Consider the following 18,728-nt stretch of genomic DNA (forward strand, 5'->3'; position numbering starts at 1 on the left):
AGGAACGTAGGTCTTTTTCTAGCACTGACAGTCAAAAAGTTCGCCCCACCAGTTTCAAAGTTTTCATTTGAAACACTCCTTGGCCAGGAGCTAGGTAGCATTTTTGCTCCTTTAAGCGGTGCCCGACCGTGCGTCCTTCTCATTTTATCTTCACAACACGCCCCCCGCCGGCCCCCAGTTCCCAGTCTCCCTTTCCCACCCCCCTACCCCCACTCACAGAAACCAAGATACCGCCAGCTCCCGTGGGCACTCTACAGAGTTAAAGCTGATGCCACAAGACGCGTATTTAACCACGCATTTTTCCTCTAACTAGATCAGGTTTTGTCTGCATAGCATTATTTTCTCCTCCCAGAAGGCACTGTTGTCTCTGACACAGCCACAGCGCCCAGCTGGAACAGTCACAGGAGACTTAGACCGCACTCTTTCAACTCCAAACTCCCCTGACGACTTTCCAAGCTTTCTCCCTCTTCTACGAGCCCTGTGCGCCCAGTGGTTAAGCGTTCGGATGCTACTCGAAAGGGTGAAGGTTCGAACCCACCAACGGCTTCACGGGAGGAAGATGTGGCAGTCTGCTTTCGTAAAGGTAACAGCCTTAGAAACGCTATAGAACACTTGGACCCTGTCCTACAGGATCGCTTGAGTCAGAACCCAGACCGTCACAGAGTTCGGTTACGGCTTTCTCCCTCTTCTAGAAGCCCCGCCCCGCGGCCCTGGCGGCGCCGCCCGCGCATGCCTGGTGCTCACCCCGTCCCCTCCCACACCTCCCGTAGCCGCGTAGTTCCCAGTGGGCCCTCCGACGCTCTGGCCCCCCACCCCCGCCACGCCTCGCCCACTCGCCTGGGCCACGCGCAACACTTTGCGCCGGTGAGCCCACTTAGGGAGGCTCCGGGCAAGCGGATTGGCCGACGCGGTAGCTGCGCGGCGGGCTGAGAAACTCCGGGCGAGTCCACAGAGCCGGCTCACGGGGAGGCTCCGGGCGCATCTCAGGTAAACGGTTTGGCCGGGATTTTGGGCGCCAGAGAGGGGTGGAGGTGGACATAGAACATCCCTGGAATTTCCAACCGGAGTCTTTTTGAAGAAAGAGAAGAGACTTCTGAGGATATGCACCCAGTGAATGTTTGTTAACCGCGCGCGGCATGGGATGGTGGGGGGCGGGTGTGTGTGTGTGTGGGTGGGTGGGTGGGTGTGTGTGTGTGTAGTGTGTGTGTGTAGTGTGTGTGTGTGTGATGCCAGACAACTCGTTAGGGGAGCGATTTCGGCACCTTTCCCTGTTTCAGCAGCTGAGCACTTACTTAAAAGTGTCGTTTTTTGTTTGTGTTTTCCTTAAATTGCAGTTGGAGGGTTCCCATGCTGGCACAACCTCTGATTGACCCTGTGCCCTTGAAGGAGTTACTTAATAGTTTTATATTTCAGTTCTCTCATTTTCCAGTTTGTGCAAAGAAAGTGGTGTTTCTTTAGGTACGTCAGCCAGGCTGTACAAAGATACTGTTAGGTTTTTTTGGTTCATAATATCTGCGGGCCCAAATTTCTGACTGAAAGGTGACACCATCTAGCAGTGTTTGTTAAGTACTTTAAGCTCCTTGCATGGAAGGGACTGGATAAACATAAAATAGCGGCATTATTAGACAAGGATAGTAGAAAAAACAGTTTCCCACAACTAAGTCTTTTTGAAAAGCTCCTTTGAGCTTTTTACGCAAATTAAATCATGGAGGTAATAGATAAAGTTAAGTCAAAACAAGGGGCCAAACAAAACCTTCCAAGGAGTGAGGTGAGAGGGGAACTCTCACCTCACTCTTCCCATAACTTTATCACAGCGTATAGCTTGTCAGAATTTCTCCTTGGGATTTGATATGAAACTAACCTAAAATGACGTTTATATAATCATTTGGGTATCCTATGGGGTTATGGGGTTAAAACCAAAAAAAACCAAACCAGTTGCTCTAGAGGTGATTCCTATGCAGTAATATGGCACTGTTTTTTTTTTAATATACCAATGAAACTAAAAGGTGACTTTTTATGTCCCCCCCCCAAAAAAAAACCAAACAAACCAAACCCATTGCCGTAAAGTCGATTCCAACTCATAGCAACCCTATAGGACAGGGTAGAACTGCCCTATAGGATTTCCAAGGAGTACTTGGTGGATTTGAAATGCTGACCTTTTGGGTAGCAGCTGTAGCTCTTAACCACTGTGCCACCACTGTTTAATTTTCTATGTAAGGTAATAGGAATTAAGATATCTTCTTGGTAAGAGGTATTGATAGCAGATAAGGAAAGTGAATGGAGAGATGTAGACAGTTTTCCACTCCTGGGCATAGAGTATATACAAATTTTTTTTAGTGTGTTACTTTTTTAATTTAAGTAGGACGTAGATACAGAGGAGCCCTGGTGGCACAGTGGTTAAGCGTTCAGCTACTAGCCAAAAGGCCTGCAGTTCAAATCCACCAGCCACTCCTTGGAAATCATATGGGGCAGTTCTACCAAACCAAAACCAAAGCCATTGCCGTCGAGTTGATTCTGACTCATAGCGATCCTATAGGACAGAGTAGAACTGACTTATAGAGTTTCCAAGGAGCACCTGGCAGATTGGAACTGCAGACCCTTTGGTTAGAAGCTGTAGCACTTAACCACTATGCCACCAGGCTTCCACTTTGTCCTATAAAATTTGTCCTATAGGGCCCCAATAAGTCGGAATGGATTGGAAGGCAATGGATTTGTTTGTTTGTTTTTTGGATACATGCAGAAGAGTCCCTGGGTGGCGCAAATGATTAAGTGCACCACTCTACCTGAAAGATGGAAGGTTCAAACCCACCCAGAGGCACCTTGGAAGAAAGGCCTGGCAGTCTGCTTCCAAAAGGTCACAGCCTTGAAAACCCTGTGGAGCATAGTTCTACTCTGAAACCTATAAGATTGCCACAAGTTGGAATTGACTCAAAGGCAACTGGTTTTTTTTTGTTTGTTTACATACAGAAAAGTATATGAGTCATAAATGTACATTATAGGTCATTGAATTTTCACAAAATACACATATCCATGTAACTGGTACTTAGTTAAAAAAAAGAACCTTACTTGTATCCTAGAATGTCTACTCCTGACCTCTTTCCAAAGATAACCATTATCCCAACTTCTAACATTACCTTTTGTTCACTTTATATAAACACAGTCATACAATCCTTTGTGCCTGGCTGCTTCTGCTCAGTATTGTATTTGTGAGATTCATACAAGTTATGTCATATGTCTGTAGTTGGTTCTTCTTATCGTGTATAGTATTCCATCTAGTTTTTGGCTATTACCAATAGGCCTGCTGTGCACATTTTTATAAGTATTTTGGTGAATATATGTATACATTTTTGTTGGGTAAAATGGCTATATTATAGGATGTGCAAATGTTTATTTCTGCCATATACTACCAAAAAGTTTTTCAAATAGGTTGTTTCCATTTACACCACTACTGCAGTACTACTCCAAATTTTTGCAACACTTCGCACTGTCTTTTTCATTTTAGCCATTCTGGTGAGTATATTGTGACATTACATTGGGGCTTTAATTTGCATTTCCCTAATGACCACTAACATTGATCACCTCTTCATATGTTTATTGACCATGCGTATATCCTCTATTGCAGGGGTCAACAAACTTCATCTGTAAAGGGCCAAATACTTAACAGCCCTTTAAAAATGTAAACACCATTCTTAGCTTATGGGCTGTACAAAATCAGACCAAGGGCTGAATTTGGACTGTGGGTCATAATAGTTTGCAGACCCCTGGTCTGATGAAAAGTACCTGGTCAATCTTTTGCCCATTGGTTGATGGTGAAATTATTAACTGGCAAGTGCTATACTGGAAAAGTGCAGATACATCATAGTATTAAGCAGCAGATGTGGTAATGTTTTGGAGTTGAATTTCAGATCTCTAAACTCTTTGATCAATTTTACCTCAAGGCTAATTAAATAGCTGTTTGAGACTTAGCCGAAGTGTTCTTACTGTGCTTACTTTGTTTTATCCCTTTAAATCTGAAGAAAAAAAGAGACTGAAGAGGTAAGAAAAGGAAGGAAATACAACTCTCCTTTGATATTAGGTAAGAGGCTAGGAAACGGGCTCCTGCAGTGCAAATATCCAGACAGTTCTGGATACTTTGAATAAGTGGAGTATAAAAATACTTTACAAACCTTTGAGATGCATATTGTCTTTTGAGCTGTTCCATCATGGGATGGCCTGACTGAAAATTTTATCTACATGATTGAATGTAGATATGACATGGGAGTTAACAGCCAATGGCTTGGGCCATGAAACTTAACAGTGGACTCCCTACCCAGGGTAGAGATCCTCTTTTACGTAAAAGTCCTCTGTTTTTCACTAAGTACCATAAAAAAATTTCCTTGAGTACTATCTCAGCCCATGACTGATGTAAACATTTCTACCTAACAATTTCTCATTCTTGAGTGCCTGGGTAGTGCTGATGGTTAAGTGTTCAGCTGTTAAGTAAAAGGCTGGTAGTTCGAGTTCATTCAGAGGTTCCTCAGAAGAAAGGCTGGGTGATCTGCTTCCAAAAGGACAGCCATTAAAAGCCCTATGGAGCACAGTTCTCAAGCACATGGGGTCACCATGAGTTGGACTCTGCAGCAACTGGTTGGTTCTTATTCCTAGGTGGTTTATACAAGTGAATTTAGGTAAATACTTAGATATATGCTTATATTAAGGAGTGACTGGGGGCAATCACCATCAAATGACCCTTTCTTTGAGATGGATAATTGATTTTTTCAGTCTTACTTGAAGTGTTATCAGAGCCCTGGTAGAGTGGTAGTTAAGAGCTCAGCTGCTAACCGAAAGGTCACCGGTTTGAATCCACCAGCTGCTCTTTAGAAACCCTGTGGGGCTGTTTTACTCTGTCCTGTGGGGTCACTATGAGTCAGAATCAACTCCATGGGTTTGGTTTTTAAGTGTTATGCAAGCACAACTTTAAGATAAGCCATTAGGTCCCACTTCTCACTCCCAACCCATTGCTATCCTTAAGCACTTACTATATAAAACTTTTTAATCCAGTACTGTGTTTCTATACAGATGTATATAGATATATGTATCTATACTTATACTTGGAAACCCTGGTGGCCTAGTGGTTAAGAGCTATGGCTGCTAAGCAAAAGTTCAGCAGTTCGAATCCACCAGGATCTCCTTGGAAGCCCTATGGAGCAGTTCTGCTCTGTCTTACAGGATTGCTATGAGTTGGAATCGACTTGATGGGAACGGGTTTGGTTTTTTGGTTTTTTATACTTATACCAACACACATACATAAACATTTTGACTAATACATACACCCTTCTGCTTTATAATTGCCACACAAAACAATCATTAGAAAAAAAAAAAATCAAAGTTTTAGTATCTGCAGGAGAACCTGGAACCAATCCCCTGCAGATACTAAGGCACGACTGTACTAAAATTTGTTTATCCATTCATGCATTGATAGACATTTGGGTTGTTTCCACCTTTTAGTCACTATGAATAATGTTGCTATAAATACTTGTATACAAGTTTTTGTTTGAATACTTGTTTTCACTTTTCTTTGGTATATAGGAAGAAGTGGAATTGCTAAGTCGTATGGTCATTCTGTGGAGCCCCGGTAGTGCAGTGGGTTAAAGTGCTTGGCTGCTAACCAGAGGTTGGCAGTTTGAACCCACCAGCTGCTCTGTAGGAGAAAGATGTGACAGTTTGCTTCCATAAAGATTTATAGCCTTGGAAACACTATGGGACAGTTTTTCTCTGTCCTATAGGGTCACTATGAATCGGAATCTATTTAAGGGCAATGGATTTGGTTTTTTTTGTATGGTCATTCTATGTTTAACTTTTTGAGAAAATGCCAAACTTTCCACAGTGTCTGCACCATTTTACATTGACACCAGCAATTTATGAGGGTTCCTGTTTCTCCATATCTTTACCAACACTTGTTATTTTCCATTTTCTTGATGAAAACTATCCTGTTATTGTTGTTAGCCGTTGAGTCAGTCTCTGACTGATGTTAACCCTATGCACAACAGAATTAAACTGCCTGGTCCTGCACCATCCCCATAATCAGTTACAAGTCAGACCGTTGTGATCCATAGGATTTTCATTGGGTGATTTTTGGAAGTAGATTGCCGGGCTTTTTTTTCTAGTTTTTTTTTTTTTAGTCTAGTCATTCCACAGAAACCTGTTCAGCATCGTAGCAATGCACAGACCACCCCTGATAGACCAGTGGTGGTTGCACATGAAATGCACTGGATGGGAATTGAACCAAAGTCTTCCGCATGGAAGGCAAAAGTTCTACCACTGAGCCACCAATATCCCCAAAGCCATTCTAAACCCATTACCATCAAGGTGATTCTGACTGATAGTGACCCTCATAGGATGGAGTGGAACTGCGCCATAGAGTTTCCAGGGCTGTAATCTTTACAGAAGCAGACTGCCACATATTTCTCCTGCAGCGTGGCTGGTGGTTTCGAACCTTTTGATTAGCAGCTGAGTGCTTTATCCACTGTACCACCAGGGCTCCTTAAAGCCATCTTAGTTGGTTTGAAATGATACCTCACTGTGGTTTTCATTTGCATAATAATGATGTTGAACATCATTACATGTGCTTATTGGTCATCTGTATATCTTCTTTGGAGAAATCACCCTTTGCCTGTTTTTTAATTGAGTTATTTGGCTTTTTTGTTGTTGTTGTTGAGTTGTGAGAGTGCTTTGTATATTCTGGATATTAAATCCTTACCAGATACATGATCCGCAAATATTTTTTCCCATTGTGTAGGTTTCTTTTCACGTTCTTGATAATTTTCTTAAAGCTCAAAAATTTTTTAATTTTGATGAAGTCCAATTTCTCTGTTTTTTTCTTTTGGTGCTTGGGCTTTTATTGTCAAATTGAAGAATCTATTGCCAAATCTGAGGTCATGAAGATTTACTTCTATGTTTTTTCTAAGACTTTTATAGGTTTAGCTCTTATTTTTAGGCCACTGATCCATTTTGGGTTAATTTTTGTATATGGTATGAGTTAAGGGTCCACCTTCATTCTTTTACATATGGTTATCCAGTTCTCCCAGCACCATTTGTTGAAGAAACTATTCTCTCCCCATTGAATGGTCTTGGCTACCTTGTCAAAAATCAATTGACCATAGATATTTGGGTTTATATCTGGGCTCATGATTCTAGTCCATTGATCTATATCTCTGCTTGCGCCAGTACCGCACTGTTTTAATGACTTTTGTAGTAAGTTTTGAAATTGGAATGTGTGAATCCTCCTACTTTGTTCTTTGTTTTCAAGATCGTTTTGGCTATTCTGAGCCGCTTGCACTTCCATATGAATTTTAGAATCAGCTTGTCAGTTTCTTCAAAGAATTTAGCTGAGGTTCTGATAGGAGCTGCATTGAGTATGTAGCTCATCTTGGGCAATATTGTCATCTTAGCAATGATAAGTCTTCTGATCCAGGAACATGACATGTTTTCATTTATATAATTCTACTTTAATTCCTTTTAACAGTGTTTTAGAGTTTTCACAGCATAAGTTGTGTACTGCTTTTGTTAAACTTATTTCTGAGTATTTTATTGTTTTTGATACTGTTGTAAATGGAATTGATTTCTTAATATAATTTTTGGATTGTTCATTGCAAATGTGTAGACATACAAATGATTTTTGTATATTCATCTTGTATTCTGCAACCTTGCTGAACTCATTTATTAGTTCTTATAGTTTTCTAGTGGATTCCTTAGATTTTTATCATTTCATCTGTCCATAGAGATAGTTTTACTTCTCTCTTTCCAACCTGGATGACTGTTATTTCTTTTTTCATACCTAATTGCACAGTGCAGTGGTTAAGCACTTGGCTGCTAACCAAAAGGTCTGTAGTTGGAACCCACCAGCTGCACCACAGGAGAAAGCTGTGGCGGTCTGCTTACTTAAAGATTACGAGCTTAGAAACGCTATGGGGCAGTTCTACTCTGTCCTGTAGAGTCGCTGAGAATTGGAATTGACTCAAGGCAACAGATAATTGCTCTGGCTAGAACCTCTAGTAAGTACAGTGTTGAATAGAAGTGGCAAGAGCAGACATCCTTGTCTTGTTTTGATCTTAGTGGGAAAGCATCCAGTCTTTCACAGTTAAATATGATGTTAGCTGTGGGTTTTTCATAGATGCCCATTATCAAGTTAAGGAAGTTCTCTTCCTAGTTTGTTGAGTGTCATAAAAAAATGTTGGATTTTTGTTAGTTTTTCTGCTGAAATTTTCATCTGATTCTCCTATTGATATGATACATTAATTAAAAGAAATTAAACCGATGTTGCATTTCTAGGGCAAATTCCGCTTGTTGTATAGTCTTTTTTTTTTTTTTTAAATATGTTGCTGGATTCAGTTTGTATTGTGTCGAGGATTTTTGCATCCATATTTCATAAGAGATATTAGTCTGTAGTTTTTTTTTGTGATTTTTTTGTCTGATTTTAGTGTCAGGGTAATACTGGCCTCATATAATAACTTGGCAAGTATTCCCTCCTCCTATAATTTTTTGGAAGAGTTTATTAAGAATTAGCATTAATTCTTCAATTGTTTGGTAGAATTCAGAAGTAATATGATCTGGGAATGGGCTTTTTTTGTAGGTTGTTTTTTGTTTACTAATTCAGTCTCTTTAATTGTTATAGATCTATTTAGATTGTCCATTTATTCTTGGGTCAATTTTCATAGTTTGTGTCTTTCTAGGAATTTGTCCATTTCATCTAGCTATCTAAATGGCTGGCTTACAATTGTACACAGCTTTCTTTGATGGTATTTTTTCTTTCTTTAAGGCCTATAGGAATGTCCTCTCTTTAACTTCTGATTCTAGAAATTTTTCTTGGTAAGTTTGGCCAAAGGTTTGTCAATTTTGTTTATCTTTTCAAAGAAACAGCTTTTGGTTTCATTGGTTTTTTTCTTTTCTCTGTTTCATTAATTTCTTCTCTAATCTATATTATTTCCTTCCTTCTGCTTGCTTTAGATTTAGTTTGCTCTTCTTTTTCCAGTGTCATAAGGTAGATGGTTAGGTTTTTCTTCTTTCTTAATATAGGTATTTATATTTCTAAATTTCCCTGATTATTCTTTTAGCTGTATCCTATAAATTTTGGTATGTTCTGTCCTCATTTTCATTAATCTCAAAGTATTTTCTGATTTCTGGACCCATTGGTTTTTTTTTAGGAATGTGTTAATTTTCACATATTTGTGGTCTTTCCCATTTTTTTCCTGCTGTTGATTTCTAACCTCATTTCATTGTGGTTGAAGAACATACTTTGTATTATTTCTAATCTTTTATTGAAGTTAGTTTTGTGATCTGGCATATGGACTGTACAGGAGAATGTTCCATGTTTACTTGAGAAGAATATATATTCTGTTGTTATTGGGTGGAGTGTCCTGTAGATGACTGTTAGGTCAAGTCGATTTATAGTGTTTCAAGTCTTCTATTTTCTTATTGATCTTTTGTCTGGGTGTTCTATCCATTATTGAAAGTAGGGTATTGAGATCTCCAACTTTTATGAAAAAGGTTGCAAAAATATTTATGTACAAGTTTTTGTTTGAACACCTATTTTTATTTCTTTTGGCATTATACCAGGAGTAGAATTTCTGAGTCATTTGATAATTCTATATCTAACTTGTTGAGGAAACTCCAAACTGTGTTCCACAGAGGCTAAACAGTTCCCACCAGAAACACACAAGGGTTCCATCTTCTCCGTATCCTTGCCAATACTTATCTTCTGTTTGTTTTTTATTTTTGTTATTTTTTCATCATAGTTATCCTAGTGGGAAGGAGTCCCTGGGGTGGCACAAATGGTTAAGCACTCAACTACTAGCCAAAAGTTTGGCAGTTTGAAACTACCCAGAGGTGCTTTGGAAGACAGGCCTGCTGGTGATCTGCTTCCAAAAGGTCACGGCTTTGAAAACCCAATGAAACAGTTCTAGTCTGCATATATGGGATCACCATGAGTTGGCATCAATCCATGGCAACTAACAACAGCACTAATCCTAATGGGTTTAAAATTGTATCTCATTGTGGTTTTGATTTGCATTTCTCTGGTGATTAATGTTATTGAGCATCTTTTCATGTACCTGTTGGCCGTTGTATATCTTCTTCAGGGAAATGTGTATTCAAGTCCTTTGCCCAGCTTTTAATTAGGTTGTATCTGAGTTTCCTAGTGCTGCTATAACAGAAATACCACAAGCGGGTGACTTTGGTAAGCAGAGATTTATTTTCCCACAGTTTAGAAGGCTAGAAGTTGGAGTCTAGAAGTCAGAATTCAGGGTGTCAACTCAAGGGGGAGGCTCTTTCTGCTCTGGGAAAAGATCTTTGTTTCAATTTCTGTTCCTAGGTTCCCTGGCTGTTTTCATGTGGCATCTGTCTTCCCAGTTTGTCCTTGCTTTCTTCTGTGCCTAATCTGCTCTTTTTATATCTCAGAAGTGATTAGGTATAAGACACACCCTACACCAGTGTGGCCTCAGTAACATAACAGAGAAAACCCTGTTTCCAAATGGGATTATATCTGCAAGCACAGGGGTTAGAATTCCAATACATTTTTTTTTTTTTTTTTTTGGGAGGGAGGACACAATTTAATCCGTAACAGGTGGTTTGTCTTTTTTATTGTTTTTGCCTTCATTTTTAAAGGAAATTTTACTCAGTTTAAAATTTTTGTTTGGAGGGTAGTAGTTTGTACCCACAGCACTCTAAAGATATCATTCTCTGGCTGCCATGCTAATATCTTTTTGTGTTGAGAAGTTAGTTTTTCATCTGTTTTTTCTTTTGATGCCTTTAATTTTTTCTGACTGCTTTCAAGATTTTTTTTTCCTTTTTTTAAAAAATATAACATCCTGTGGAGGAGTCCCTGTGTGGTGAAAACTGTTAAGCACTTGTCTATTAACCAAAAAGTTGGCAGTTCAAATCCACCCAGAAGCACCTCAGAGGAAAGGCAGGACAATCCCACTTTCAAAATATCTCAACTATTGAAAACCCTACGGAGCACAGTTTTACTCTGAAAAACGTAAGGTCACCATGAGTCAGGATCAACTCAATGGGATCTGGTTTGATTTTTAGATAACATCCTGGTAATGGAGTTTTTTTTTTTTTTCCCCTGTTGGAAGATTTTTAAACTATGGATTTAATTGCTTTAATAGGTATAGGACAACTCTAGTTATGTATTTCTTATTGAGTTACCTTTGGTAAATTGTGTCTATCAAAGAATTTGTCCTTTTTATCTAAGCTGTCAAATTTATGGAATGACTTAAGATCTGAGGGAAGCATTTTGCAGTAGACTGCTGGCCTAACGGTTGGTGGTTTGAGCCTACCCAACTGCTTCATGGGAGAAAGGCCTGGAGAGGTGCTTCTGTAAAGATTACAACCGAGAAAGCCTATGGAGCAGTTCTACTCTTCAACACATGGGATCACCATGAGTTGGGGGCCAACTCAACGGCAGCTAACAACAACAAGATCATGTAATTTTATATTAAGGTATGAGGGCATTAGTGTTCATCACATAATTAGAAAATTTTTGCAGTGTTAGTTTAGTTCTTCTATGAAATTTGAACAGTAATTTCTTACAGGTATTTTAATTTGGGTGTTGAAATGCTGTTTTGCTTTGTGTCAACTGTGTACATGTAACCGAAAAATCATTTAAACATTTAAAGTCCTTTTTAATGAAGTATATTCTGAAGTGTGGCAGATGACTTCTTTAAGCAGTGTGTCTTGATAATAATTAGTACTTTAATACTTCTTTTATCTTGTAAATTGAATGTAAATTGATACTATCTTTCATTTATGTCAGACAGCTTATTGACAGCATGGGAGCTACAGATATTGTGTGTTAAGGCTTATGATATCCCAAAGTAGAGCATTTTATTCAGTGGCATGAGCAGGCACAGTGTGCAAGATTATTCTGATTCATTTGGGTAAGTGAACTTCAGCTTAGGAAGTTCATGTAGAAAAATTCACTGTCTGGGCTTCTTTGTGATTCTTTATTGGTAAGGAACTGTTTAGGATTGCATCGTCCTAATTTCTATTGTCTTTATTTCATGTAGGTGATTAATTTTCATCTTAATTTAGATTAAAATCTCTGTACATTTCTTTAAAAGCCTATTTAAAAAATCATTGTGTAAAACATATATAACAAAACATTTGCCATTTTAACCATTTTTAAGGGTATAATTCAGTGACATTGGTTACATTTACTTTGTTGTGTAACCATCACCACTATCCATTTGCAAATGTTTTTCATCACCCTAATCAGAAACTCAGAACTGCTTAATTAATACCTCCCCATTTCTCCTTCCCCTCACTTCCTGGTAACCACCAATAAACTTTGGTCTCTATGCATTTGTCTATTCTAGATAGTTCATATAAGTATGATCTTATAATATTTGTCCTGTGGCTGATTTATTTCATTCAGCATGTTTTCAGGGCTCATCCGTGTTATAGCATGTATCAAAACTTTATTTCTTTTTATGACTGAATAACGTTCCATTGTGTGAATATACTCCATTTGTTTATCCGTTCATCTGTTGGTAACCACTTGTATTATCTCCACCTTGTGGTTATTGTGAATAACGCTGCGATGAACATATGTGTAAAAGTATTTGTCTGAGTTATTGCTTTCAAGTCTTTTGGGTGTATACTTGAAGTGCAAGTGCTAGGTCATATGGTAGTTCTCATATTTAACTTTTTGAAGAATGCCAAACTTTTCCATGTGGCTCCACCATTTTACAATCCCACCAGCAGTGAATGAGGATTCCAGTTTATCCACATCCTCACCAACACTTGTTATTTACTGTTTTTCTGATAATAACCATTTTAGTGGGGGTAAAGTGGTATTACATTGTGGTTTTTGATTTACATTTCCATAGAGACTGATGATGTTCAACATCTTTTCGTGTGTTTATTGATCATATGTATTTTTTTTTTTTTTTTGGTGAAATGTCTATTCAAGTCTTTTGCCTATCTTTTGATTGGGTTCTTTTGTCTTTATGTTGTTGAGTACAAAAAAAAAAAAAAAAACCCAACCCGTTGCCATTGAGTCATCATTTTATATTAAATCATTAATAATATTTAATATAAAATGATGACCGACCCTTTATATATTTGGATATTAAACCCTTATAGATATATGGAGCCCTGGTGGTACACTGGTTAGAACACTCAGCCGCGAACCGGAAGTTAGGCATTTTGAACCCACCAGGCACTCTGTGGGAGAAAGATGTGGCAATCTGCTTCTGTAAAGATTTACAGCTTTGGAAACCCTATGGAGCAGTTCTTCTCTGTCCTGCAGGGTCACTATGAGCTGGAATCGACTCGATGGCAGTAGGTTTGGTTTGTAGGTTCAGATATATGGTCTCCAAATATTTTCTCCCATTTTGTAGGTTGTCCCTTCACTTTGTTGATAGAGCCCTTTGATACACAAAAGTTTTTAATTTTAATGACGTTTCTATTTTATCTATTTTGTCTTTTCGTTGCTTATGCTTTTGGTATTATTTGTAAGAGTCCATCATTGAAAACTAGGCTCTGAAGCATTACCCCTATGCTTTATTTTAAAAATTTTATGGTTTTAGTTCACACATTTAGGTTGTTGATCCATTTTGAGTCAATTTTTATATATGGTGTCAGGTATGAGTCCAGCTTCATTCTTTTACATGTAGAGATCTGGTTGCCCCAGCACTATCTATTGAAGGGACTGATTCTTTCCCCATTGAATGAACTTAGCACCCTTGTTGAAAATCAGTTGACCATAGATGTATGGGTTTACTTCTGGAGTCTCAATTATATTCCATTGGTCTCTGCGTTTATTCTTATGCCGGTACCAGACTGTTTCGATTAGTGTATCTTTATAGTATGTTTTGAAATTGGGACGTATGAGACCTCCTACTTATTTTTTTTTTTTGCCTTGGCTATTTGGGGCTTTGACTATTTGGGGCCTCTTGCAATTCCATATAAATTTGAGGATTGACTTTTTCTTTAAAGAAGGCTTTTGGAATTTTGATAGGGATTGCGTTGAATCTATAGATTGCCTTGGGTAGTATTGACATCTTGACAGTATTAAATCTTCCACTCCATGAACACAGGATATCTTTCCATTCTAAGTGCCTAAGTTTTTGTTTAACAGTTTCGAATGATAATTTTATATTTTAAAAAAATTTTGTTACATGGATACTGTTTGGTTCTGGAAGGTCAAGGTCTAGATGTAAATGTACCTTAAAAATTAGAGAAATTATTGCTTCGTTAAAGTTTCTTGGAATAGTTTTTTTTCTTTTTCCTGTAATATGTTTTTAATTTTAGGAAGTACTTTATGAAAACCAAACAAAAAACTGCATTGCTATTCTTTAACATACAGAACATTTAATATTAGCAGAATTTTTAAAAGCTAGCACAAAGATGTTTTTGTAGTGCTATTCATAACAGAAAATGATGTTGCCATCCAGTGGAATATTAAACAACCACTGAGATGATAGGTTGAAGAAAAATGCTTATGACATTATTGTGAAAAATTTAAGTATCTCAATTCTGTATAGAGATTAATGCACAAATGTAAATATATAAAACAAAAATGTCAAAGAAAATGTACTAAGATTTTAAGGGTATTTTATATTTTAGTGGTTAATGAAAGAATCTTTTTTTCCTCCTTTCTACTTTTGCTTTCGTATGATCTGGATTATTTTCTCTAAGGTATAGTCATTAAAAAAAAAAAAAATTTTTTTTTTTTTTATAGTCATTAAGGCAGGAGCCTTGTTTGCACAGTGGTTAAGAGCTTGGCTGCTATCTGAAAGGTTGGTGGTTCAAACCCACCAGTTGCCCCACAGGAGAAAGGTGTGGCAGTCTGTTTCTGTAAAGATTACAATCTTGGAAGCCCTAGGGGGCAGTTCTACTCTGTCTGAATTGACTCCACAGCAACGGGTAATAGGATAGTTGTTTCGGCAGTGCCTAGAAGTTGGATCTTTTTAAGTTTTGATTTTGTTATTATTGGTGATCTCTAAAAAATCATGAATTCAGCATCTTTGACTTTAATATTAGATGTGCTTTGACTTCTCCCAGTGGCACAATGGCTAAGCACTTGGCTGCTAACCCAGAGGATGACAGTTTGAGCCCACCCAGCAGCTCCATGGGAGAAAGACCTGGTGATCCGCTTCAGTAAATATTCAGCAAACCCTGCTCTGTCACATGGGGTCACTATGAGTCAAAATCAACTTGATGACACTCACAGCAACTATAATGAGTACAGAATACAGCCAATGTATTTGTTTTTAAAAAATAAAATGATTTTTAAGCCCTTTGAGTCTTCCAAATGAGTTGTTTATGAAAGATGTGAAAGTAGTTATTTTGAAATTTTTTTTTGTTTGTTTTGGAGAAATATTAAAAAAGGGCCAGTAACTTTCTAATATCTCCTGGCTGTGTCACCTCCCCTTCTTCTTCAACCCCAGCTGTTATCTAGCCTTTCTTTTTCGTTTGTCTCTATTGTGCCTTTCCTACTTAATTTGCATTCTACTTCCAGGCTCTTCTTAGAGTGCAAGGAACTTTTGTTCAAACATTTTGACAGTTCATAAGACTTAGACCATTTTACCTCTTCACTTCAGACCTCACCAAGGACTCTTGCACTGTGCATTATTTGGTCTACTGAGAGTATGTTGTTGTTTGTTGTGTGCCATGTTAGTTATTGGGATTCTCATGGCTCTCAGATACCACTGTGCTTCTTTTTGCTCCCTTCTGTTTCCTTCTGACAGATGCTGGATATCATGCAGGTCTTATACTTGTTGTTGTTGTATTTTGGAGTTTACCTAGTGTTGTGGTACATATTTTGTTCGTGGTTTTAGCTTTACTATCCTGGTTGCTCTGTGTGGATTTATGGGGGAGTTTGCGGGAGATTCAAAAACTATGCCACCTCTGTCGTAATCTTCCCAGAGTCTACATGGCTTTTTTATGTAACTTTTATTTAGTTTAAAATTTGTCCTTTTTGAAGGTATGTCCTGTTAAAGAAATATTTTTTAAATTTGTTAATGAAAGGCTGGTGGTTGCTTTTTTTTTTTTTTTAATTTTAAGTCTTTATAAAGTAAAAACTGGTAACAATTACTGTCTTGGAAATTTTACTAGTTTGTGAAATCTAAAATTTTAGTGATCATTTATTACCTTAGTTCCTTAAAATAGAAAAAAAATGTGAATTACTGAAGCATGCTGAGTTAATAAATGACATCTCCTGTCTTCAGATACTCATTTCATGATTCCATAGGAATAATCCCTGAACTGGTTTTAGGAAGTGTGATGGTTAAGGTTGTATGTCAACTTGGCTGGGCCATGATTCTTAGTGGTTTGGAAATTATGTAATGATGTACTTTGGCAGTTATGTAATGATGTAATTTGGCATTTATGTAATGATGTAGTTATGTTCCATTATGTGATATCATGTAATCACCTCCATGATGTGATCTGATGTGATCAGCAAGTCATTTGCAAGGGAAGTTTCTTCGGGAATGTGGCCTGCATCCCGTATATGTGGACATCCTGGCAAAGCTCACTGGCGTTTGCTTGCTCTGAATCCCACATCTATCCAGCTCATCATCATCAGACCTCCAGTTCTTGGGACTTGGGCGAGTGGCCTACCATCTTGCCTGCTGATCTTGAGATTCATCAGCCTCCATAGCCTGTAAGCCAGCAACCTACCGATCCTGGGTTCATCGGCCTCTACAGCTATGTGAGTCAGGAGAAGCTTCCAGCCGGATACCTGACATATGGACTTGGGACTTGCCAGCCTCTACAGCCACATAAGCCATTTCCTTGAGATAAATCTCTCTCTTTCTACACACACACACACACACACATGCACACAAACACACACACCCCACATGTGCACACTTCACTGGTTTTGCTTCTCTAGAGAACCCAGCTGAAGACGTTTGGTACCAAGAGCGGTTCTAGAGAAACAAAATGATAAGAATGAGTTGTCTAACTTGGTTTTCAAATCTGGTTAGTCTTAAAGATGCTGATGACTTTGCTTCCGGTAGTACAGAGGGCACTGCTAATCCATGAGGTGAGGTGGCAATAGAAATATGCAAAATATTACCACCAATAGATCAAGTATTGGTGAAAGGTAAGGCTCAGGGTGATCACATGTTTGATACTTTTCTACAATTTTGTCAGAATGAGAAGTATAAGGAGGCTGGTTGGTTGGTACTACTTTTGCCCGACAAAGTGATGAAAGAAAGAAATGAGCTCAGGGCTTCAGAGTCACAGCTCAAGTGCTGCAAAAATGACCTCAGAGTTGCCACTTGCGACTTGATAGAAAGTCTTATTTCTTGTAGTAACAGAGCTGATATTGCTGAAAACAAAACCCAGAGTCTTACCGTAAAAGTGGCTGAATTACAATGCCAGTCGAGCCCCCAGCTTGGAATGGTGTCTGAAGTTAAAGTGACAGTATTGCTTGGGAAGAAATAGGATACTGAAACTTGGGAGGGGGACATATGGACAGATAATCATGAAGCTGAGCCCCTAAATTCCATTGAATCACTCCTGCCAACAGAACCAGTCCTCTCCCATCTGAAGAGATTATTCCATCTCTGTCTGCTAAGCTACCCTCCCCAGTAAAACCATTAGCCCTCCACCCCATCTGATGAGATTAATCCAACCATGTCTGAAGAGCCTTTGTCTGAGATATTGCCATGGGTACCATCTGAGCCATCATCTGGGGAGGCATCTGAGTCATTGCCTGGGCATCACCTCAGGCAGCTGCCTAAAAGGCATTGCTGAATGTTCTCAGAACACATCTCTACCACCTATTTTTGCTTCTAGACCTATATCTAGACTTAAATCCCAGGGACCCCCAAAAGGTGAAGTACAAAGTGTGACCCAGGAAGAGGTACACTACACTCCAAAAGAACTGCTTGACTTTTCTAATACGTACAAAGAGAAACCTGGGGAATATGTGTGGGTATGGGTATTAAGCGTGTGGGTTAACAGTGCAGGGAACATAAGGTTGGATCCACCAATCTTTTGCCTACCAGCCAAATGCTTAACCACTGTGCCACCAGGGCTCCAAGGTTGGATCGGAATGAGTTTATTGATAGGGCCCATTAAACTCAGATGTTTCATTCAGTGTTTCAGCTCAAGAGGTTAGGAAAGGACCTAATAGTTTATCTGGTTGGTTTGCTGAAGCATGGATTATGCAGTAGCCTACATTACTTCAAGTTGAAGACCAGACCTGCCTTCATATTCTGTAGAAGAAGGTATCCAAAGGCTTGGGGAAATTGGCATGTTAGAGTGGATATATGAGGTTAGACCAACAGACCCACATATAGGACATACCTTTTACCACAGCAGTGAGGAACAAATTTGTGAAAGGAGCCCTAGTATCCTTGAAGACTGCTGTGATTGCTATTTTATGTAGGTCAGATTTGACAGGGGGAACTGTCCTAGCTGAATTAAGACACCTAACTACAACGGGGCTGATACGACCCTGAGATGGTAGGGGCTAAGTGGCAGCACTCAGTCGACAAAGACCAGTGTGGTTACTGTAATGGACAACGGAGTCAAAGCAGTAATCAGAATAACCTGACTCATATGGACTTATGGCTTTGGCTGCTTAGTCATGACATCCTTCAGAGTGAAATCTAAATGTTTCACTTGATCTAAATCTAAATATTTTAGTTGATCTGTACAGGCAGAAGAACTCTAGGTCAAGTGAACAGCAGTTTAACTTGAATTGCCAGGATAGAGAATCAATCAAT

The 18,728-nt window shown here is 38.7% G+C and overlaps 1 protein-coding gene across 7 annotated transcripts in view; it reads left to right on the forward strand.

Annotated features, from left to right (window-relative positions):
- The first annotated feature begins 392 nt into the window (after positions 1 to 392).
- The window catches only part of MIPOL1 (mirror-image polydactyly 1), a 352,757-nt gene continuing 334,421 nt past the window's right edge, over positions 393 to 18,728 (forward strand). For 2 of the 7 annotated variants that reach the window (XM_049899512.1, XM_049899519.1), the window contains exon 1: positions 657 to 987. The gene's annotated coding sequence lies outside the window, so the exon portion shown is untranslated. Of the gene's footprint in view, positions 584 to 656; positions 988 to 9,229; positions 11,482 to 18,728 lie in introns of those variants that run through there. The other 5 variants (XM_049899511.1, XM_049899516.1, XM_049899515.1 and 2 more) reach the window with 4 other exon arrangements.

Source organism: Elephas maximus, chromosome 10 (assembly GCF_024166365.1).
Source record: "Elephas maximus indicus isolate mEleMax1 chromosome 10, mEleMax1 primary haplotype, whole genome shotgun sequence".
Classification (NCBI taxonomy): domain Eukaryota; kingdom Metazoa; phylum Chordata; class Mammalia; order Proboscidea; family Elephantidae; genus Elephas; species Elephas maximus.